General features: G+C 44.5%; 1 protein-coding gene across 6 annotated transcripts in view; it reads left to right on the forward strand.

Moving 5' to 3' along the window:
- Window positions 1-24,777, forward strand: part of IDE (insulin degrading enzyme) — a 3,524,264-nt gene that overhangs the window by 1,751,831 nt on the left and 1,747,656 nt on the right. The window lies entirely within an intron of this gene.

Raw genomic sequence — 24,777 nt, forward strand, 5'->3', positions numbered from 1 at the left:
GAATAACAAACTAGGGTGGTGCAGTTTCTTCTACATCAGAGTATTTGGTTCTGCAGATCATTTCAAAGCTGGGCTTCTTTCTTTTGGAGTCTATACATCTTTGATCTTATGGATCCTGTTAGAATGCTTTTGTTTTCTTCCATAGCCCTAAGATCCCAGAGGTAAGTGATTACTTGGTGGGTGAATTGGGAAATTACCTGTGGGTATTCATGAACAAGGGTATAAGTGCTTCCCGTTCAAGATTTGAGCCCATTGAGTTCTGGGATAGATTAGAACTCTGTTGTGACTCTGAATTATATTAATTGTGTTATCAAAGAATGAATGAATGACAAGCTTTTGGATGGAGCTTCATATCTTTCATGACTCAAATATATTATGTTTTAGACTTGGAGTCTCCATGCAAAAGTTTATTGCTTTTACTTTTTCAGTTTTTTTTTTTTTTTTTTTGCAATTGTGTCTGTGTGAATAGTAATGTCCTTATCTCTTGCTGCTGTGGTGGTGTAGTGGGATAAAGTCCTGACTATGTCCCAGATAACCCTAATTCGATTACCTGATTGGGTAACTGATGGAGAGGTGGGGGGGGGGGTGATATCCCAGATGTTACGGCTTGCAGTTCCCCATGATGTCCCTGGCAGAGGCTGAGGATTGAGCTGTGAGGGGATAGTCTAAAGGGAGGATTAGGGTAGGAACATGCCTGTGCAGATCTACTTGATAACGTTGTGTTATCAAAACATCGAGTATCTCAACACCGAGACCAAAACATTGGAGCATCACAACACCTAAAACCCATAACAGCGACTTACAGAATGTCGAAAACAACACACCACGACATTGGAAACCCAGAATGTCGTATAGCACAAGTGACAGGGGTACAAGACTTTAATTGTACAGGAGAGTTAGTATGCCGTAATGCTTTGTTTTCTTTTGTTGTACATGTATTGGACCTATAACAAACAATCAGCAGTTAAAGACAAAAAAAAACAGTAATACCAGCCTGGAGGTGATAGGAACAACAGACCACACATCCTAAACGCAGAATGCCTTTTAGCCCAACAGTGAAAGAAGTGCAGTACACCTAAGCATATAAAAGTGACTGTATCACTTTAAGAAGTTGTGCACAGTACCAAAAACATGGCAGATAGTACACACCACAGTCCTGGAGTGTTAGGTAACTTCTACCTACTACTACATCGCAGAAGGGTAAGGATATATTAATAGTAGATGGCTAAGTGTATAATCTTGAGAGAACTGTCAATTGTAAGATATACTGGTGCTGTGCAAGTACAAGCATGTCGATAAATGTAAAGGCAGGGCATTGACAGTATCATTGTCCGATGGTGAACAGATTTGTAAATCAGCGGCCTATAGTCACACTGACAGTCCAGTGGAGGTGGAGAGGTATCTCGTGCACAGAGCTGAAACAGAAGACATTGCTGCCTAGGGATACGCCATGCCTGATTGTGGAGGATGTTGTGGCATCCACATCCTTAAACTAAATTGCCAGTCTGCCTAACCACAAAGCCCTTTTGCAGCAAGTAGGTAGGGTATGTAGAAAGCAGAGCATGCTGCAGTCATGTCCAGATATCACATTGGAAAATGTAGACCTTGCTATGTTCCCACTGTAGGATGGGTATGTTCATTGAAAAACGAGTTATAGATACTGCCACCAAAGTTACTGTACTGGTGTTTACCACTGTTAGCAATCTATACAGTCTCAGCCGTGCCACCATCTGGCTGATAGACTACACATTTTTCTGTAAGGGTATAATGTACAGACAGTTGTACAGCATACATGGGCTGGTTGAATATGGTGGGTACACCAAAACAGTTCCATTGGTATACTGCCTCATGTCCAAGAAGTCACTGAAGTCATATAATGTTATGTGGCACTGTGTGTTTCATCTGCTGAATGAATACCTCTTTGAAACTAGTGTGCGATATGTGATGTGTGACATCGAGGTTGCGGCTATAAAGAGTTTGAGATTAAATGCCAGTTGCGACTTGCAAAGGCTGCTGCTTTCATTTCAGCCAAAACGTGTAAAGGCTTTGGGTTTGTCTCTACTGTATAGCAGCTCACAAACAGTGGCAGTTAAGAGTCTGGTAGCACTAGCATTCCTTGAGGAGGAGGTAGTTATACCGGCATTCAGTGCTTTATGTGTTGTCTTTCCCATAGAAGGGCAGGATCTCTTAAAATACTTCAACGGCTGGTATTTAGATGAAAAGTTGAGGAAGTCTACTACCAGAAGTACAGCATTTGCTAGATTCCTGCCTCTATTCCGAATTCAGTTCTGGAATGTGTGCTTTAAATGCTTTGTGTCTGCCTAGGAAACAAAATAGCATTGAGGCATGGCATAGGAGGTAGTGTATTATGAGCTGTAGGGCAACGGATCTGTCAGTAGTGTTGTCAACATTGGCAAGAAAGCAGGTTTGGGTGGAGGAACTGCAAGTGCGCATGACTGCAGGGTGTCCTCCATCATCAAAGAAGCAGAAGTTGCTTCTACAGCACTCACAGTTTTACTCCGCGTTGCAAAACAATCAACGCTATACTAGAGTGAGCTTTCTGAAGGCTCTGGCAACTCTACTGAATTTGTAGCATGGACTTATGAAGGTGGAATGGCGTGCACTGTTAAATGTTTTTCATATTTTTGATTTGGTGCTCCACTACTTGCTGTTTCACTACACGGGCGTGCTTTATTTTACAGGATCACAATGAACGGTATATTGCAGACTTACTTTTTTCTGCTACAGATGTTTTCCTTTTATCTGCTGTTGCAACACGGCGTGTTATGGTTGCGGTTTGGATGTAGACAACTTACATTGGATGTTCTGACTTTTAGTTGCATAACACAAGTGGGAGCAGTGGGGTTTACCATCTGCCTAGCCATTTTCGACGTTCTGGGTTTCCGGTGTGGTGTGTTTCCGATGTTCTGTAAGTCGCTGTTATTGGTTTTAGGTGTTGTAATACTCCAGTGATTTTGTCTTGGTGTTGTAATACTCGATGTTTTGATAACGCGACGTTATCAAGTAGATCTGCCTGTGCTGCTATGGAAGCAAGGCATCACATATTCCCATTGCACTCCTGTCCCTCATTATGTCACCACACAACCAGGGAGGGCTGAGAAATTAAGGTAGGCTTTAAAGAGAAAAAAAAACATGGTAGATATTGGATAACACCTTCTCAGTATATCCGTAAGATCCACATTAGCCTCGGTCAAAAGTAGATTAGCACTGCCAGGGGTGCAATTGGAGAGACTAGCAGACCCATTAATGGATGTATGGGACAAGGGGGATAGCTGTCAGTATGAGCAGGGGAACAAAGCATGGTCAAATTTTTAAGTTTTTGGTAACGTGCTTCAGTGATAAGTCTTTGTAGGCTTAACTTCCATGTGCTACAAACCACTGTGCTTGGTCCATTGAATGTAATAGGGTGGTTTGGGATTGGCATAATGGTTCAGGGGTTACCTTACAGCCACAAGGTACAGGGTTTATCAGCGTTGGTCAGTGTCTGTTGATTGGCTAGGTGTGTAATGGTCTAAAAACTGATTAGCATTTACCTGTGAACAGATTTCTTTCTTTTTTTTTTTTTAAACATCCTTATTAAGTCACATTTTGAACAAAGGCTTAGGTATACCTACGTTCATAGAAAGCAGACCATAGTAACATTTTCATTTTCATGCAGTATACATATATGGTTCTTTTTTTAACAATCAATCATTCCCTCCACTGTTAAATAAATTGCTCAGTTCCCTCAAATCTCACTCCTTCTCCTGAACATTGTTCTTTAGGTAGTGATGTCCTTCTTCGTAATATTCCAGTATTGATGGGTTATCCTGCCCGAGGTAACCTGATATTCAGGCTGAGTACCAAAACCTTACTGATGCTCCATACTCCACCATATGACCTCAACCCATGGGAATAGGGTTGCCTTGTGTGGCAGCAGCTTCTCAGGCTCCCAACTTGTGTTATGTTTGTGTGCTGAATTTTAAGGGTTATTGAGCTGCTGTCTGTCTGTGGAGTCTGTTATGACTTAGTTGCATGTGCGGTTTGTCTGAGGCTGTGGTTTTTGGTTGGGTCATTGGATTTTTTGCATTTTTGGAGGTCTTATGCTGGTTGCGGCCGTTAAGGCCTTTGGGTGGCAAGCTGCACTGAATGCGATTGGTGAAGGCCTGACTTTTGTCTGCTGAGTGTTTGGATTGGATATGTAATTTTTTTGTTGGGTGGAGCGACCAGACTGGGTTTTGGGATAGTCGTTGGTGTTGGAGATGAGGCAGTGACAGCATGGATGGTGAAGACTGTGGAGATATCGTTGAACTGGTATGGTCTTTTGGGCCTTCAGGTGGCGGCATTTGTGCTGAATACAGGTAGTGGGCACCTGACATTTTCTGCATCAGTCTAATTGAGTCTGGAGTTGAGGTTCTGATGATTGGAAGGAGTCTGACTGTGAGTTTGGATGTTACTGGTGTTGGAGATGGAGCTGGCAGTGGTGTGAAGGGAGCAGATGGATGCAGTCACTGTTGGGATAAATCTTGCGTAGATGAGGAAACTTTTGTGCCTTTGGTTGGCTCAGACTCTGCTGTTGTGCTTGTGTTTTCTTGTTTTTATGTTGTTATGAGCTTGTTTATGTGTATGTGAACTTGGAGAAACAAAATTTTGTTCAGCTGTGCAAATCTTTGTGTGTGGTCTGAATGATGATAAAGTTTTCCGTTTACTTTTTTTTTTACTGTTTACATAATCAGATGTATGAGTGCAAGATCATCAGACTGTTTTATCACCAGTCTGAATGCAGGATCTTTGCTCATGTCTGTCTGTTTACCATGTCATTGCTGCCACTATTGCCTATACTTGTCCATGTAAGTGTCCTATTGGGGAACCTTCTTTTTTTTTATAAAAAAAAGATTTGTTACCGTCAGTTAAGAGATGTACGTGTGACTGTGGTATACAGATCCCTTGTAAAGACCTCCACTTCCATTGTCTGTTTTGATTAGTGACTAAACATGATAGCAGACAATACAAATCTTTGTCCTTGGACGTCCCAGTTATCCTCGAAAGGAAGCTCAAGAAGTCTAGGCCTGAATCTTCAGCTTCTCAGTCTGATTCGTTTTTTCCTGCTGAGATGTAGCAGGCAGGAATCTGTGGTAAGTTTGACTCCTCTTCAGATGCCTGCTACCACAACCCTGCAAGAGGCTGTAATTGTGTCTGCTACATGCATATCCAACAAGACTGAGTTTTCCTTTGCATTAGAGAAGGGGGGCAGCTATGATGATTAATTCAGGGGGACCAGAGGGCAGACCTAAAATCCTTATTAGAGAAGAGATACCAGGCACTTGAACTGAGGTCTGTCAGGGTTCCAAACCACCAGTGTTGTTAGTGAGGATGTCAGAGAAGAAACCAGCATGATGTCCTTCAAGAATGCAACCGCAGTCCTGACATATGGGTTGTCCTGCCTCAGGCAGCCCTTCGGTCGGCCAGATTCCAAAGTCTGGGTCCGGCGTCGGCTAATGTCGCCCCCTCCCCGACGTCAGAGCGGCTGGAGTATAAAGGCATCTGCCGACGCCATCTTCTCCAGTCTTTCTTGCCGCGCGGTGCCCGAAGCAGAAGCAGTTCGCAAGTGCCGGTCGGTCAGCTCCTGTGTTTTCAGTTACCGAAGTCATCTAAAAGCTAAGTACCCCTTTGGGGAACATTTTTTCTTGCCTCAGCCGATGTCAGAAAAAATTGAAAAAGTTAATAATTGTTTGTCTTGTGGTAAACAAATACCTCATAAGGACTTCCATTCTTACTGCCTCCCTTACCTGGGCCCAGACCACGACGTCTCGGCCTGTGCTGCCTGTGCTTGCTTTAATAAGCGCACTCTCAGGCGCCGGGCAGAATTTGCCGAAGACTTTTTTGGCGAATCTTTCGCTTATATCATGCCGTCGGAACAACCGACAGCACAATCTACCAAAAAACGAAAGGACCGGGACCGACATACTCTGCCCGTGTCGTCCACCGATACCACGCCTAAGCCCTCCGAGGGTGCATCGGCCCCTTCGGAAGCGGTAATTCAACCGTCCCAGGCTGACGACACCGCTTTAACGTGTTCTTCGGTCCCGGAGATTTCAACGGTGCCCGTTGTTGATTTTCCTCCAGAAACCGAAGCTCTAGATTTACTCGTGGAAAAGGTTACCCCTGCACGTGGGGCAGCTAGGCCTCCGGTATCCATGTCCATCAAGGCCTTTGCATGTGCTAAGGCTGCCAGCCAGGCCAAGGCCCATCCTATATCTACTTCTCAGGGCCCCTCTTCTGATAGACAGATCATGACTCTTGCTGCAGATCTAATCTCTCTTATCAGGGGTTCTCAGCCGCACCCAGACAGAGGTTCTCAGCCTCCTGCAGATAAAAGGCCTAGAACTGAGCAGACAGACACCCTCTCTTCAGATGAAGCCTCTGGGGATTCAGAGCACTCAGATACCCAGGAAGAATCCTTCCAGGCCTATGAGGACTCGGATGCTGAGGATTCAATTCCCTCTGCCTCCTCCAGAGGATATTTCTTTTGGTGAAGTTCTCCACTCCATGAGAGAACATTTTCAGTGGCAGGGTCAGGAATTTTCTGACTCCAGGAAAAGGCTACGTACCTTCCTTAAGCTACCCCAACACAGACCTTTAGCTATTCCTCCAGTGTTGGATGTCCTTGATGATGTATACTCAGACTCCAGTGCTTCGCCTGATTCTCTCCCTCCTGCTCCTGTCAAGCCCGACAGATATTACAGGGTCCCTGAAACCCATAAGCATCTCTTTAAGGCCCACTCTGTTGATCTAGAAACTATTTCACAGGGCCCCAAAGGAGTGGCTACTTCCTCGGCCAAAAACCCTCTGCCCGCTGACAGGGAAGCTAGGTCACTGGAGAGATGGGGCAAAAAAGTTTATACCTCTTCCACCCTTGCCATGAGGTCACTCAACTGCCTTTTTCATATGTTTCAGTACCAGGATTACTTAATGGATGATTTGCAGAAAAAATTAGCCTCTCCTGAGCCTATAGATAGAAAGGCATTGCAGGATTTGGTTCATAACACTCAGCAGGTTAGCAATCATTTTCTTCAGTGTGGTTATGATGCATTGGAAGCTTCATGTAGGGCAGCCATGACAGGGGCCGTTATACATAGACATGCTTGGTTGAAAGAACAGCCACTGCCAGACCATGTTAAAGTTTAGCTCCTGGATGCACCTCTGGAAAAACAGAAGCTTTTCGGTGCTAATGCACAGGATGTGTTGAAGTCTATTGAGGAAAAGGCAAAATCAGTACAGACAGTCAAGGATTTCCTCCAGGTTCAGCCTTCCATATTCAGCAGGAATTGGCCTTCAAAGAATTGGTCCTTTCCAGACTCAGACAAGTTTCAAAGGGGGGGGGGGGAACAGGCGTGCTCGAGGTAGAGGGCAATACCGAGGCTCCTACAGGGGCCGCCAATGGCAACCACCAAATCAGAGAAGTGGTGCAGGGAATTCACCTGCACCACAGGGACAATCACAATGACTTGGCTTTCACTCCGCCTACCAAGGCTCAAAGAGAAGCACCTCTAGGCGGAAAATTATCCTTATTCTCAAAGAACTGGCACATTTTAACCAAGGACAAATGGATTCTGGACATAATTGACAGAGGTTACAGGTTCCACTTCCACACCTTACCAACGAGACAAGGCATGCCAAACCTGCCACAAAATCAAAGGGCAGAGGCACTCATACAAGTTTCAAAGCTGTTACAAATAAAAGTTATAGAAAAGGTTCCTCCTCAGGAACAAGGCCAGGGATTCTATTTAAGACTGTTCCTTGTTCCAAGAAAAGAAAAGCAATGGAGGCCTATACTGGACTTGTCCATTCTAAGCACCTTTCTCGTTGTGCCAAAATTCAAAATGCTGACATTACAGCAACTCCTTCCCATGCTGGGCAAGGGGTCCTGGCAGGTTACTCTGGACCTCAAGGAGGCATACCTGCATGTCCCAATCAGACACAGCTGCAGAAGATACCTCAGATTTCTTGCAGGAACAGAGCATTATCAATTCTCAGCATTGCCGTTTGGCTTATCTACTGCGCCCAGAGTATTCACGAAATGCCTGGCATCAGTAGTTGCACATTGCAGACTCCAGGGGATTCAAATATACCCTTACCTGGACGACTGCCTCATACAAGCAGACAGCAAACAAACCTTGATAAAAAAACTTGGACTATGTCATTCAGTTGCTACAGGCTTTGGGATCCACAGTCAACATTCAAAAATCAAGACTATTGCCATCGCAAAATATTATCTTTCTAGGAGCAAAACTGGACACACAATCACAAATGGCTTTCCTCACAGAGGAGAAACAACAGCATTTACCAGATTACTTCAAAAGCCTAGCAAGACTTACCCAGCTGACCGCAAGGAAGATCCTGCAGGCCCTGGGTTTCATGGCATCTTGCATTCTTCTGATCCCTCTGGCAAGACTACACATGAGAAAGCTACAATGGTACCTAAAAAGCTTATGGTCTCAACACAGCCACAACCTAGAAGATGTAATACCACTCATTCCATGCCTGAAAAGGGAATTTTTGTGGTGGGCTCAAGCAAGCCATTTAAACGAAGGCATGCCTTTCAACAAAGTTCAAGCAAGTCAAACCATTACAACAGATGCCTCAGATCATGGATGGGGGACACACATGGAGGACAGATGCATTCAAGGTCAATGGACTCCCACGGAAATGCCTCTGCACATAAATCAAAAAGAGATGTTGGCAGTGATACATGCAATACAAGCCTTTGGAAAATCTCTTCAACAAGGCCATCTACTAATAAGGACAGACAACACCACTGTCATGTGGTATATAAACAAACAAGGAGGCACTCACTCGTATCCCCTCTGCAGACTAACAATGGCTCTTTGGGAAAAGTCCCTGAAACTGAACATCCATTTGCAATCCCAGTTTGTTCCGGGCAAGGACAATGTTCTGGCGGACAGGTTGAGCAGAAATTTCGTGGATCCACACGAATGGATGCTGCATCCACACATTTTCTCACAAATAACAACTGCATGGGGAAGACGGGACATAGATCTCTTTGCTTCTCATCTCAATCACCACCTGGACAGGTTCTGCTCAAGGACACACCATCATCTAGCCTGGAGAACGGATGCTCTCTCCTTCAGCTGGAATACCCTAAAAATCTGTGCATTCCCTCCTCTACCATTACTGACCAAGGTGTTACTGAAGATCAAAGCAGAGCAACCAAAAGGAATATTGATAGCTCCAGACTGGCCGAGGCAGCATTGGTATCCCTTGCTACTGAGCATAACTCACACCAAACTGTGGCCCTTGCCCCAATGGCCTCTGCTCCTAACTCAACACAATTACAGGACTGTTCATCAAAACCTGCAAACATTACAACTGACAGCTTGGAGGGTTCCATGACTTTGATCCATGTCCCCCTCTCCGAAAAGGTTCAGGAAATCTTGCTGGAAGCACGCAGGCCTTCCACCAGAAAAACCTATTCAGCCAAGTGGAAGAGATTCATCATCTGGAATGCCAAAAAGGGCCAGGATGCATCAGTGATGAGCATACCTCAGATATTAGAATACTTGGCAGAAATGTTTCATAGTGGCCTCTCATATTCTTCCATTAAAATTCACGCTTCAGCAATCTCAGCAAATTACAACTGTGACCCACCTGTGTTTTCGCATCCCTTGCTAAGACAGTTTCTAAGAGGGATAAAGAATATCAAACCTCCCAGAAAACCTCCAGTTCCTGCATGGGACCTCAACTACGTCTTGGAAAAATTAACTCTTCCTCCTTTTGAACCAGCAGCATCTTCAGCAATGCAATTTCTCTCCTGGAAAACGGTCTTCCTGTTGGCAGTTACCTCAGCAAGAAGAGTCTCGGAGATACAGGCCCTCATGGCAGTACCTCCCTTTCTCATTTTTCATCAGGACAGAGTTTCTCTAAGGACCAATCCTTCATTCATGCCAAAAGTGATATCCAGGGTGTCTCTAAATCAAGCAATTCACCTGCCTACTTTCTTTCCCAATCCTCAAAATAAAGGGGAAAAGCTGCTGCATACTTTAGACATACACAGACAATTACGCTACTACTTGGACAGAACAAAGACCACCAGGAAGTCTGACCAACTATTTGTAGCCTATGCTGCTGGAGTGCAAGGAAAGGCAGTCTCCAAACAAACAATTTCAAAATGGATTGGACACTGCATCAGATTCTGTTATTCCTTCCATGGAAAGGGTGTGCCAGCCAATATTAGGCCACACTCAACCAGAGCTATAGCCACATCCACAGCCTTTCTAAGAGGAGTGGCTACAAAGGACATTCTAGAGGCTGCTACATGGAGCTCCGTGCATACATTTACCAAACACTACAACCTGCCTTGATAATCCAGATCCCAAGCAGGCTTTGCTTCTGCAGTCCTGCAGGGTCTTATAGCTACACCATCCCTTGCTTAGATCCTACCACCCCCAGCATGGCTATGGTATTCAACCCATATGTCAGGACTGCAGTTGCATTCTTGAAGGACATAGTACAGTTTTGTACCTACCATAAATGTAGATGTCCAATAGATATGCAACTCCTACCCCTCTGCTTTTTTCCTTGGGTCCATTCCCCCTCTCCTTTTTAGCTGGGGATATCTGTTATGGTGTATCTGTTTATTACTGTTGTGCATGTCTGGAATTTTTTTGCTTATCCATTCACAAAATGTAGCCTTCCTTGGAGGGCACCTGGCATCTGGGGCAAGAAACACTGAAGAAGATGGTGTCGGCGGATCCCTTTATACTCCAACCGCTCTGACGTCGGGGAGGAGGCGACATCAGCCGACTCCGGACCCAGACTTTGGAATCCGGCTGACCGAAGGGCTGCCTGAGGCAGGACAACCCATATGTCAGGACTGCAGTTGCATATTTATCGGACATCTACATTTATGGTAGGTACAAAACTGTACTTTCTCCTACGTGAACATCCTAGAAAAAGGAATAGGCTGAATTTTCACAAGGTCTACACAAGGCTATTTTGCCTTTGAAGCCCCCGGCCTTCCTTCATCTGCATTCACTCACACGCCCCCTTCCAGTGAAGAGGCAGTGTGAATATTCATCTTAGGAGGAGTAGGAATCTGATTCAGATGAGGATTCCTTAGTTTATTCCTTTCAAGTATATTCTCCTGAACAACTTGCTTCAGGTGATGACACCTTGTACCGACTCTCTTATAGAAGACTTTTCCTTTGGGAAGGCAATTACTAAGATGATGCAACATTTTGAGTGGGAGTTTAAACAAGTCACTGACTCAGAAAAATATACTATGACTTGCTTGAGGTAGAGACTCCAAAACCCACTCCAGTACCTCCTGTCTTAGAGGCCTTCCTGGATGCTTTTGCATCCACTTCTACCCCTGATTCCTAGTCTCCGTTCCTCTACTGATAGGTTTTGGGCCTGACATCAGATCCGTCCTCAGACACTCTGAAACACTTTGGCTCCGTAGCTTGAACTCCTCCCTTACCCATAATCCCTCTCTTCTCCACTTCCAGAAGTGTCTAGAAACTCCAAACTTTCTTCCTCTGTTTGCCACATTCTTCTGTCATCTCAGAATGCCCCTGCCTGGAAGATATATAAGAGCAAGTGGAAAAGATTTCCTTTTTGGGCCCACCAGAAACATCTAGACCTCTTTTCACCACCAATTCCAGCTATTCTTGATTTCTTGGCTTCTGTTTTTAATAATGGGGCTAATTATTCGACAGTTAAGTTACAACTGGCTGCAATATCAAACTTTCACTTAGGCAAAAAGAATTGCTCTTAGCTTTCTTAAAACTATGTAAAGCTTTTCTTAAAGGCACTTTGCTGCTTCGACCTCCTGTTAAGGACCCTATCCCTCCTTGGGACCTTACACTTGTCCTTCAAGCTTTAACTCAGCCTCCCTTTGAGCCTGCAGTCATGGCAGAATTCAAGTATTTATACTGGAAAACACTTTTCCTGGTTGCCATTGCATCAGCTAGACAAGTGTCAGCTCCATGCACTTTCTTCCCAGCCACCTGGCCTAATTTTTCATAAGGACAGAGTATCCCTTGGGACTAACTCCTCTTACCTAAAGTGGTGTCAGAAGCTAGCCTTAATCACTCAGTTAACCTGCCAGTCAGAAGATATATAAGAGCAAGTGGAAAAGATTTCCTTTTTGGGCCCACCAGAAACATTTAGACCTCTTTTCACCACCAATTCCAGCTATTCTTGATTTCCTGGCTTCTGTTTTTAATAATGGGGCTAATTATTCGACAGTTAAGTTACAACTGGCTGCAATATCAAACTTTCACTTAGGCAAAAAGAATTGCTCTTAGCTTTTTTAAAACTATGTAAAGCTTTTCTTAAAGGCACTTTGCTGCTTCGACCTCCTGTTAAAGACCCTATCCCTCCTTGGGACCTTACACTTGTCCTTCAAGCTTTAACTCAGCCTCCCTTTGAGCCTGCAGTCACGGCAGAATTCAAGTATTTATACTGGAAAACACTTTTCCTGGTTGCCATTACATCAGCTAGACAAGTGTCAGCTCCATGCACTTTCTTCCCAGCCACCTGGCCTAATTCTTCATAAGGACATAGTATCCCTTGGGACTAACTCTTCTTACCTAAAGTGGTGTCAGAAGCTAGCCTTAATCACTCAAGTAACCTGCCAGTTGTCTTCCCAGATTTTTCTATCAAGGGGAGAATACCATTTATTGCATGTACATAGACAACTCTGGTTTTACATCCACGGAACCAAAGACCAGAGAAAATCGGATCAATTGTTTTTCTCCTTTTCTAAAGTTATATTGGGCAAAGCAGTGTCGTAATAGCTTTAAATAGATGTCTCACTGATTGCATTGTCTTAATTTACAACAATAAAGGACTGTTGTTACCCAAAGATCCTAAAGCACACACTATCCGGCTATGGCCACATCATCTGATTTTTGGTCCGAAGTGTCAGTAGATGACAATTGTGCAGATGCTACATGGTCCAATACTCATACTTTTATAGCTCATTATTTATTTATTTAGTTCACATTTGTTAACTGGGCTTGTCCAGTTGAGCAGTCATAGCCCTTTTTCAGTGGAGACCCTAGGAGAAAAGCTCCAAACTGATATAGCAGCAACAATCGGTTTAAACAACAAGTAAATACATAAAATAACAAGAAACGGGTGAACACTCAACACAGATATGTTTGAGAGAGCATAAACCTTATGGAAATGGATGAGTGATTTTTGGTGGTACATGTTTCAGAATAGGCAGTAAGAAATAAGAGTTGTATGGAATATGCAATTACCAGACAGGAATTTCAGTTAGTTAAATTTGACTAAGATGGAGCAGTTATGTAGCAAAAGCAGATTGGTCAGGTAGGATCGTGGCATGGGCCGATCCAGTTGGTTTGGAAGGAGTAGTTTTAGTTTTTTTTTTTTTAAGCTTGTTGCTTGAGTGATGTTGTGTAAGTTAGAGGGTAGGCTATTCCAGGTTTTTGTAATAGAAACTTTGTAAAGGAGATTGCCTGTGTTAAGTTTAGGTGTATATGTTTCCAGAAGTTTATCAGAGCTACTGAGTGGGAGTAAGGAGGAATAGTATATCTTGTATAGGAATAGGGAAGCTTTTGGCTCTACTGTACTCCAGAATATCCTTCCTTGAGGGCCACCCAAGACCATTTTGGCAGGGTGCTGTGTCCCATCAGTTGAGGAACAGATGAAAAAGAAAACAAATACTATACTTACGTACTCACCATAACTTTGCATCTGTGTTGTCTCTTTTTGTCCTTTCTCAACTTTCCACCCTCCAGTCCCATGTCCATTTGATTTTGTCCAAGTATTCCCTGAGGGAGAATATACCTTATTGTCTTGCTATTTGGGCTTCAGATCTCTCTTCTGTGTTTTTCTTCACTCTTTCTACTCTTTAGTAATATATTTTGCTTTTTTGCCTCAGAAATTGTTAGTGGCAGATACTATTTTGCCATGTTGTGGTTAAGTGAATAGAGGGCAAACTCGAACTGAGGTAACTAAGGAGAATGGAGGGATTATGGGTAAGAGAGCTCAAACTGCAGAGCTTAAAGTCTTTCAGGGTGGCCAAGAACAAATCTGATTTTGGATCCGAAACCCATCAGTAGAGGAAGGATGAAAACAGACACAGATGCAGAGTTATGGTGACTACGTAACTATAATTTTGCTTGGCTTCGCCTTCAGTTTATTTCTGGAGAATGTCATTGTCAATCTACTGGATTCTCCACTTAATAGGGGGGTCTTGTTTGGCCATATAGCTGAACTTTTCAGACGTGCAGGGGAAGGGTAAAATAATGCAGAATTTTCAACAAGTTTTTTTCACTTCATTCACCAGATTTCAGAGGAAATATCCTTCCAAGTACAATTTGTCAAGAAAGAGCAATAGCCTCCCCAAAAGAGCAGGAAACAGACTAAGAAAATAATTCAGGAAAAACATACCAGTGATTCTAAGTCTAGGGAAAAAAGACATCTTCCAGAGAAATCAGCCACCTCCTATCTTCTGCCTCCCCCTTGGTCCTAAAACCCCCTTGTCCAACAGACTCGCTCTGTCCCTCCCAGCGTGGAAGTGCATCACTTCAGACAGTTGAATGTTTACAACATTGATTATTGCTGCAGTAGCTTTGGCTGTATGGGTTATATCCTGCCAGTTTCCAAACCTTCAGGGCACTTTTCGTGTGCTCAAACTATGAAGCAGCTCAAGGTTTGATGAGCTGTCTAAAAGACAAGTTTGGGCATGAAGCCCTCCAGAGCTTTAATGCCGCGGAAGAGGCATTTGAGGATCAGTTGGCTTTTGCTTTCCTTTACTAGGCAAATAAGTTACCTTTGGTCAAAACTTCCATTTACTTCATTGTATTGATGTTATATTATTTTCGTCTTCAGGAAAGTTGTTTTAATGGACTATCTTGAGGCTGTAACATACTTTTAAATGGAGCACTCCTATTTTCTGTCAGTTTAAAAGTAGTGTAAAGTAACTGAAAACACTTTTTCCATGGAGAAATTGTTTACTTTTCTTTTGTGTGACTGGCATAGTGTTTTAAAGTGCTTTTCACCATTTATTTTTCTTTCAAAAAAGTAACTTGTGTATTGGTTGTTTATATCTGCAATTGATGCTCGTCTTTCCCAGAAAAGACACCATTTTTGGTTAGACCATGGAACAGACTACTGGTCCCATGGTCATTTCTTCTTTCAGACACAAAAATAAAAAGTTAAACAAAGAGCCTTTTCCACCACAGCAGACTAGCAATTTGCCTCAGCCACAGGTGGATAACTCTGCTTTGGCCATTTGTTGTACCTCAGACCACTCATCTTTTACCCCAGATCCTTCTGATGTGGTACCTATATCCACTATAAACTGGAAGTTTGCCACATCCTATGTGGCTGTTGGGATATCCCCTCTGTAGGCAAAGGACAGAAACTTCTTGGTCCTGGGAGAGAAAACAGGGAGGGCTTCCCTGTTTGAAGCAGCTGCTGCCATTAATAACATGGTTGGCCTCATTTTTCTTGTCAAAAAGAAAAGGAACACCAAGCATGTATTTACTCCTCTGCAAATTTCTTTGGGTAGTAGTAGTTTATTGGTTATGACTCAGGGTGTAATTCAGGCTGTTGATCCTTCTGTAAAGTAGTTTCTGGTAAAAGAAAAAGGGATTACTCTTCTTGACCAACTTGGTCAACTTCTCTGAGTCATTCACCAGCGCTGTGGATGAAGGCAAGGTGGTTCATGCAGCCTACTTTGATCTGGCCAAGGCTTTTGATACCATTCCCCACTCAGGAATCATAGAAAAACTCAATAAGCGTGGCATCATCCCCTATATCACTAGGTGGGTTGCAAACTGGCACACAGAACCCACGGTGTGAAAGCTGACTCCAGGTCAGACTGCCGATTAGTCACGAGAGGAGTCCCACAGGGTTCGGTCCTGGGTCCCCTCCTGTTTGGTATCTACTTCTCTGAAGTCCAGGCCAACATGAAGGGACTCTGGCTAACAAAGTTCGCAGATGAGTGCAAGTTGGGAGCTGCTAACTCCCCAGTTGATGCTGACATCCTACAAAATGGCCTCACTGTGACCAACGACTCGTGCCAGAACTATGGCCTTAAGCTTAATGCCAAAAAATTTCATCATCCCCTTTGGGAAAAACCCAGTTCCCATGAATTACCACATCGATGGTAGTCCAGTGAACACAGAGAGCGTTATAAGAGATCTGGGAACACAGGTTGACAGCGACCTCTCGTTTGACCACCACATTGCCACTGTGGTCAGAAAGTCCTATGTGGCACATCTCATTACTAAGGATTTTGTATTCATGAAGAAAGAGGTCATTGTCTCTTTCTACTCGTCCCTCATTAAGCTAAACATCAAGTACAGTGCCCCATTTGGCATGTACCTCACTAGACACCTGCAACAAGTGGAGAGGCCGCAAAAGTACCTCACAAAGAGGATCCTCAGCCTTAAACACTTGTTCTATATGGACAGACTTAAAAAAAAAACTCCAACTATTCTCTTTCTCATATCACCTACTTAGAGGCAATCTCTGCTTGACTTACAAAGCCATGTCTGACCCAGCTCTGTTAGAAATGCTACATCTAAAGAATCCCTGTCCCTACGCACCACATGCTCCAGAGACCTCAACCTCATTACCGCAATCAACAGAATGTGCTGGAGGGACAGGTTCATAACCCAGTGACTGCCCATGCTGTAGAAGAGACTTCCCATACATGTCAAACAGAGCACCTCAGTGGCCCTCTTCAAGAGAAATCTTGATGAGTGGATGGGAAATAGAAAATTCACCCCGGGGATCACTGCAGTGGTTCTGCTCAACAGAGGCACTGGGAAGTAAGGTCTAGTAGCACAATGCCAGGGTAATCCTATGGGCTAGGCTTGTAAAGGCTCCAGGGCCATTAGCCTAGTACACACCTATGAACCTATGCATGGCTGCATTCTCAGAATCTCCCAGGTGATAAAAACGTGAGAGTGTAAATTCCCCATTAGGTAGCGATTTTATTGTTTGGCCCATTTGTTGCAGAGGTGATCAAAAAGTGTGCTGAAAAGTGCAAGCTTATCCAGGGAATCTCTCTGATTTTTCTGACCTCCTTTTCCAAATTGTCCAAGGGATTTTCTATTTCCTCATCCAGTTTTGGCAGAAAACAGAATAAACGGTGTTGTTAAAATTCAGGTAAGCAGATGTTTAAGAAGAATTGTCAAGAGATTTACAAAAATAAATCTCCCCTCCCAAAACCAAGGAGAGCCCAGCAAGTCTAAATGACTGTTTGAGATGTTGACCCCCGCCAGCCCCTTTTTTTCTTCCAGAAAGTCTGAATCTCCATTTTTCTCTTTAGCAACAGATTGTTTCAGACAAACGGGTTCCGAAAAGCATTCAAGTTTACAGATTGCAATGAGGAAAAATTACTGGTTTTCAGGGGTTGTCCGTCATCCCCCAGATCAGACTATATTTTTGTTTCCACCTGTTCTTTATATGCTGTCCCAAGGAGTAAAAAAAAAAAAACATTCCTCTTTCCCAGGTGGAGAAGGGTTTTTATTCAAGGGTGTTCCTAGTGTCCAAGAAGGAAATGCTTGTAGACCAGTTCTGGATCTTTCTTTCCTAAATGTGTTTGTGATGGTTTACCTTTATAAGGTAGAAAATCATATTGTCGATCGGCCTGTTGAGCGAACCGTAATGACAAATTCTGTATGTCGAATGTCATGGAAGTTTGAAAACTCAACAAATCGAACAGCAGATTCTCTGAGTTTTGAACTCCAATGTCGAACAGAATCTAATGCAGGGGGGCAAGCCCCCCTGCACCCCCCACTTTAATATTCTAACTCTGAGATCGCACTACAGTGGGGAAAGGGTCCATTTTCCGATCAACACTATAGTGCAATCCGCACCCAAAATGCCGAATCTACAATGAGCGAATGCACATTTGATGCATTTTTTTTCGGCTGTACGGAAACTGGAAAACGTCCTTTCGAACAATGCACTTTCACACATGTGCAGTACGCACATATCAAGGTAAACCGTTTGTGATAGTGCCCAAATTCAAGATTGTTACTTCACAAGCTCTTCTTTCTCTTTCAGGTTTCCCAGTAACACTAGACTTAAAAGATGCGCATCATCACATTTCTATTCATCCAGACCATGTGTTTCTTAAGGTTTTGTGTGTCTGGATCCCATTGTCAGTTCCCTGCCCTACCATTTGGACTGTCCACTGTACCAAGAGTGTTCAGAAAATGTTTAGCTCCAGAATTACATCTCCATCAACCTAATGAGCCTTATCTGTAAGGCCATGGAACTGGCATTAACAGACTGGTAAACTGTAATATAAAAAAAAATGTTATATGACAATGACCCCCAACAGTTTAACTTTGTTATGGGTAGAGTTTGTCTAATGAATTGGGTGAATTATTTTGAGAGGATGATGCAAGCCATGGAAAGTGATCACACTGTTCATACAGCATAAATAGATCTCACCCAAGCATTCAGTACTGTATTACATGCCAACATGAATAACAAGCTAAATGTGCTTCCAAGTTTATCCCTATGTAGATAGATGTGTGGCTAATTGGCAGAGGGACAGACTGCACACTGTGAAGGTAGCAGTCACATCCTCAGAGATTTTAAAAAGAAGTAGTGGGGTACCACCGGGATCAGAGTTGGAACCTCTGCTTTTTATAATGTGTTTCTTTGATCACTAATTCAAAATGGAGAACTCTAGTTAACCAGGTTTGCTTTTGGTTGTAAAGTGGCTCTTATTACTTAAAGCCTATTGTAATAATCAGAAGCTACAAAGAGAACTTAAACATGTAAATAGATGGTTCTGTGTTAACCTTGTTAAACTAAATGCTAAAAATGCAATATTATTGCATTTGACAAAAACACCCTTCTAACAGTTGCTTATTTACCTTTGCATTTTGTTGCCAACTAGGTTATGTAGGGCTCCTTTTTCTGTGGAAGCCCAGGGAGAAAAGCTCAAAAACATATTTAGTGAGAGAGAAACTTATAAGGTCATAGCAGACACTTTGTGAGTACAAACAGTATTTGAAGTATAGTTATTAAGGAATCGGCAGAGACCAGGTGTTAGTGACAAATAGCAGCTATCAAATAGAGAAAGTCAAAGGGGAATTGCATTGAAGTTGTAGGAGAGTGAAAGCAAGAGCACAAGAAGAAAGAAAGTTCAAGAGTTAAATGGTGACAGAGAATAAAGAATAATTAAGTGTGTATAAAACTAATGATTGAGTGTAAAAGTGGGTGAGGGGAGAATTGCATTAATCTGTATGATCCATGTTACAGAAAAAAAGAAGTTATGAGTTGACAAAAGCAGTCATGAAAAGAGCAAAATTCTAGAGTTACTGATGAGGCGATAAATTCTGTAGTATGAGAGGAGGCGTAATGAAGTAACCAAGGATTAGCTAGGAAAGGAAGAGCAAGGGAAGACTTTGGAGTTAAGGAGATGAGTGTAAAGATTATAGGTTCATAGGTACATACTAGATTATTGATCTGTGAGGATCTTAAGACGTGTACCCCTGCATTCCCATGTTAGTTTCATAACCAGTATATTTAGTGTCTGAGTGACTCAGAAGCAGGGAGAACAAGGATAAAAATAAATCTCCATGTGTTAACTGGGTAGGCCATTGAGCAAATGGTCCCTTTTCAAGGGCGACCTGGGAACAGTGTCTGGTTAAGTAATTAGCTCAAGGTCACACATATTAGGCAAATGAGGGCTGATGGATTTTAACCCTGTACTAATGGAACTATAGCTGACAGTCTTAACCTGCAGAGCCAATTGACAAACTGTTGGGGTATTATAGAAAACATCATCTTCCAAAATTAATGATGATGTGGAGACCATGAGACTTGCATTGATAACTCTCTCTCCTTTGATCGTCATCATCATCATCATTACAACAGTGGTCAGGAAAGCCTTCTATCTTACACAGTGTAATGCAAAACACAAGCCTCTTACTTCCCTTAAGGACTTTTGTCACAAAACACTCGTAAAAACAAAGCCAATTCAAATGAAACAGAGTCCAAACTGGCTGAAGTTCGTTTATCGTAAAAAGTGTTACCGCTTTTGGGTAAAACCCTTCATCAGACAAACTTCACATTCAATGAAGCATCTTTGAATACTTTTAAAAAAATTAAAACAATTAAAAATCAGCCAATCACTTTTTATATTTAACCCACCTTCTTTTTAAGGACTGATGTTAAGTTGTCAATCTCGCCTTCATTCTTGCTGGATGGGTTCGGCTCCGACTCTGCCAATACTAAAGCTCGAGAGCTAATTCCACTGGCTCGAGGCTCCCCTATATCCCACAATGTTAGGCAGTAACTACTCGTATCTCGTTTGCTGCTTAGCTGCGAGGTGCTTTCTTCTACCGGCTCTGGCAGGTTAGTGAGTTTTTCTACTTAAAAACTTCAAATATCTACCCCTATCCTTTTTATTTAGTTAAGATTATAGTACAGGGTATCATTTTAGTTTAAATCGGGTTTCCCTCGTTTTTATTCCCTTTTATCCCTTTTTAAGTCCTAGGCCTTTGGCTCACCCCCCCTTTTTCCCTTTGTCATTGAGTGATTTAGGTTTTTCCTTTTGGTTAAAGGGTGTGTCTGTGTCTTTTGGTATACAGTCTCCTTTTCTGGGATGTCTAAAGACTCCAAGGTCTCAGGCTTCAAGAAGTGTGACTCTTGCTGTCAGAAAATGTCTCTGACAGACGGTCACACTTCTTATGTCTATTGCCTGGGATCTTTGCACCTGCAGGACTCCTGTGCTGTTTGCCATGCATTCAGCTGAGAGTCCTGCTGGAACGCAAAAATAAACTTATTCTTCGAGGCTTATTAAAGCCTGAAGGCCCCTCGACCCAGTCTGCATCGGGAAAACCTTCAAAGACTTCCAGGCTGTCGGCTCCAGCTTCAGAGCCGTCCGCTGGGAGCATTAAGGCTGCTTCGACATCGGCTCCAGCTGGAGTCGATGTTTCGAAGTCTCAAACCGTTACCTCGGCTCCGGCTGGAGCCGAGGTTGCTAAGACTCATTCGGCTCCGATAGTTTTATCAGAGCCACCTTCTAAGAAGAGGTCGAGGTCCCCTTCCATCGGCTCCATCCACTCGGCCCTGGGATCCCCTCTTCTGTCAGAGCGGAGCCATAGGTCCCATTCCTCTCGGTCCTCCAGGCTGTCCGACCATGACTTACAAAGGGTGGTGAGTAGACTTCTCAAGTCCGAGGCACTGGCCCAAATGCTGCATAGCCCTACTCAACAGTCAGCGGCTGTTCCCATCCCTGCTTCTGTTCCTCCTCCGACTCCTTTGAGTTTGGAGCCGGGGCTCATCAGAGCCGTGGCTGTCGGTGCGTCGGAGCCTATACCCTCCCTTTCGGCTCCGTCTGCTCCGATTTCCTCTTTGGAGGGATCTTGGCACCGGGCTTCCCTTGTCTGCTCCGAGGGGGCGAGTGGCATCGGACCCTTGTCCGACCCCGTTCTCCCTCTCTGAGCGTTGGCGCTGGTGAGTTCGGCTCCGACATCGGCCTTGGAGCCGTCCCTGTCAGTGCCAGGGGGGTCCTTGTCTCCTTGGAGCGGGGACCTTCGGCCGTGGCTGATCGTGGCACCTTCAAGGTCATGCGGCGCGTGCTAGACCCTGTGTCTACCCCACGGTCGGCTCCGTCAGCTGCTCCTTTTTCAGTGCCTGCGGTGGTTTCTACCCACCCCCTCGTACCAGACCATAGAGAGCCAGCCCCTCGGGTTTCCCCATTGGGAATATCCTCCTCTTCCGAGGCTTCTCCTGATCGGGCAGGGGAACCCCCTCGGAAGAGACAGTGCAAGAGGAAGCACATTGACTCCCCTGAGTCTATCACCTCCGACACCGACTTGGAGGAATCTGAAGGTTCCCCTCGGTCCCCCTCTGAGGATGTCTCTTTTGCTGACATCCTTGAAATCCTTAAACAGAGGGGGAACTGGCCCACCCTTAACCCTTCAGAGGACGAGTTGGTCTACCTTGAGGCATTTGGCTCTCGCCCTTCCACCTCCTGGGTGTCTCCTCCCTTTGACCCCCTCATGGAAGTGGTGGCAAGGAAGGCTTGGATGGCCCCTGATTCGGTGGAACCTACCCCAAGGAGGCCGTCAAAATTTATTACTGCCCCGAAAGAGAAACAGTTCTTATCTAAAGGTGTCTCTGTTGATGCCATGGTGGTGGCCGCAGCCACTAAGAAGGAATTAGCCGATCCTTCAATACCTGTCCATCCTCCTAATAAGGAGTCTAGGACCATGGACAGGTACGATAAGCGGATGTTTTCCTCAGCGACCTTTGCCATGCGGTCGCTGAACTACTTGTGTCACTTCACCCGTCTCCAGAGGGATTTACTCAAGGATATGGGTGATGCTATGCAGGATCCAACAGCTGAGGGGTTCCAAGACAAAATGAACTCCCAGTTGGCAACCCTGAATTCGATTGTCAACTCCTCCATGCGGCTTATCTCATATGCGGCTGATGGGGCAAGTAGGGCCGCAGGCACAGGTGTAGCTTTATGACGCCACGCCTAGATGCGGCTTTGCTATTTTGCAGACCCTTTCAAGGCGTCCTTCACCAATTCCCCCTTTGATGGCTCAACGTTGTTTGGACCTCAGGTGAAGGATACATTAACTAGGTGCGAGCAGGAAGGTAAGACTCTCTCTGCCATGGGAGTCCGTTTTTCTACCCCTTCCAGACCTTATCCTAAAGGTCAGAGGGGGGGGTGTGGTTCTGCAAACCACAAGAAGTCTCATCTGACGCACAAAGTCGATGCCCCTCTAGAGGCAGAGGGGGGAACAACAATAGACGCCGCCCTAGGGGAAGAGGTGGTCCGCAAAACCAGGGTAGCAGAGAAACTTTCTCTGTTAAACCCTTTCAGCATCCCTGAGGAGCTGCCCAGCTGTCCACCTTAGGAGGCAGTCGGGGGAAGATTATCACTGTACCAAAAAGCCTGGCTTTCCCTCACTCAAGACAAATGGGTACAGTCGATCATATCCGAGGGTTACAAAATTCCCTTTATTCACATCCCATCCCAACCCAAAGGATCCCTTCCAGACGTTCCACCCAGTCTAAGGGAACAAGCAGCGTTAGAAATATCATAGCTGCTGTCAAAAAGAGCTATCCAGCCAGTCCCAGCAGACCAGCAAGGATCCGGAATCTACTCCAAATTCTTTTTGGTACCAAAAAAAACAGGGGACTGGAGACCAGTACTGGATCTCAGCAAGCTAAACAAGTATGTGAAGAAAACAAAATTCCGGATGGTCACGCTACAGTCCATTCTACCTTTCTTGGGTCAGGACAATTGGATGTGCTCGATAGACCTTCAGGATGCGTACTACCATATCAAAATGCACAGACGTTCCAGGAGGTTTACCAGTTCAGAGCCCTGCCCTTTGGTCTCACTACAGCCCCCCGAGTGTTCACCAAATGTATGGCAGTGGTCGCGGCTCACTTGAGACGTCAAGGATTCCAGGTGTTTCCATATTTGGACGACTGGCTCCTTACCGCCACCACCAGGCATCAACTTCTTCTATCCAGAGACTTCACCATTCAAACTTGCCAAGCTCTAGGCATTTCAGTAAATTTCGAAAAATCTGCCTTGTCACCTTGTCAATCTATTACCTTTATAGGCGCCACCTTAGACACAGTTCATCTTTCTGCCAGACTGACAGAGCAAAGAGTATCAGATATCCTCAAACACGTTTACCTCCTGCTTCAATGCAACAAGATCAAAGCCAGGGTAGTCTTGAAAGTATTAGGACTCATGGCAGCTACCATTACACTCCTCCCCTTAGCTCGTTTTCACATGCGGATCCTCCAGTGGATGCTGTTTTCCCAATGGTCCTTCCAACAGCTCCCGATGTCTCGCATCATTCTGCTAACCCAATCATGAAAGAATCACCTGTCTTGGTGGATGACATCACCTCAAGTTCTTCAGGGCAGACCCTTCATTCCCCCCCCCCCCAATCCCCACGGTGACAACAGACGCCTCCCTGATCGGGTGGGAGGGCATTATCAGGGCAGGACAGTCCAGGGCACGTGGCAATCTTTCAAGTGCCACTTGCACATAAATGTCTTGGAGATGAGAGCAGTGCTTTTAGCGTTGCAAGCTCTTCAGGATTCTCTTCCCACAGGGACTATTGCAATTCAGACAGACAACATGTCCGTTGTGTGGTACATCAACAAACAGGGCGGAACCAAGTCCTATCCCTTATGTCGAGAGGCACTCAGACTTTGGCAGTGGGCGATTTCTTCTCAGCGTTTTCTGATAGCAATGCACATTCCCGGGAAGTCCAACATGATTGCAGACAAGTTGAGCAGAGCTATTCTCATGCCTCACGAGTGGTCTCTAAAAAAATCAGTGCTGGAAGAAATCTTTCGAAGATGGGGCCGGCCTTGCTGTGATCTTTTTGCTACTCCCCAAAACAGCAAGTGTCACGATTTCTTCACCCTCTTCCCTCTACCAGGCCAACCCACCAGAGACGCTTTAGTCCACGATTGGCCCCAGGGACTTCTGTATGCTTTCCCCCCTTTTCCACTGATCTCTCAATTAATTCAGAAAGCTATCCCCTCGAGAGTCACTATGATCCTCATTGCCCCTTACTGGCCTCGACAGATATGGTTTCCGTTCCTGCATCATTACCTCTTGGAGCAGCCTTGGCATCTAGACCCAGTGCCAGATCTTTTGACCCACCAGTCGAGCCAGCTGCACCACTCCCTCCAATCTCTCAACCTCACAGCGTGGTTTCTCCGATTCCTACCCTAGTCAGGCTTCCCTTAATT

The sequence above is a fragment of the Protopterus annectens genome, chromosome 14.part0 (genome assembly GCF_019279795.1).
Source record: "Protopterus annectens isolate FY-2018-M chromosome 14.part0, PAN1.0, whole genome shotgun sequence".
Lineage (NCBI taxonomy): Eukaryota > Metazoa > Chordata > Ceratodontiformes > Protopteridae > Protopterus > Protopterus annectens.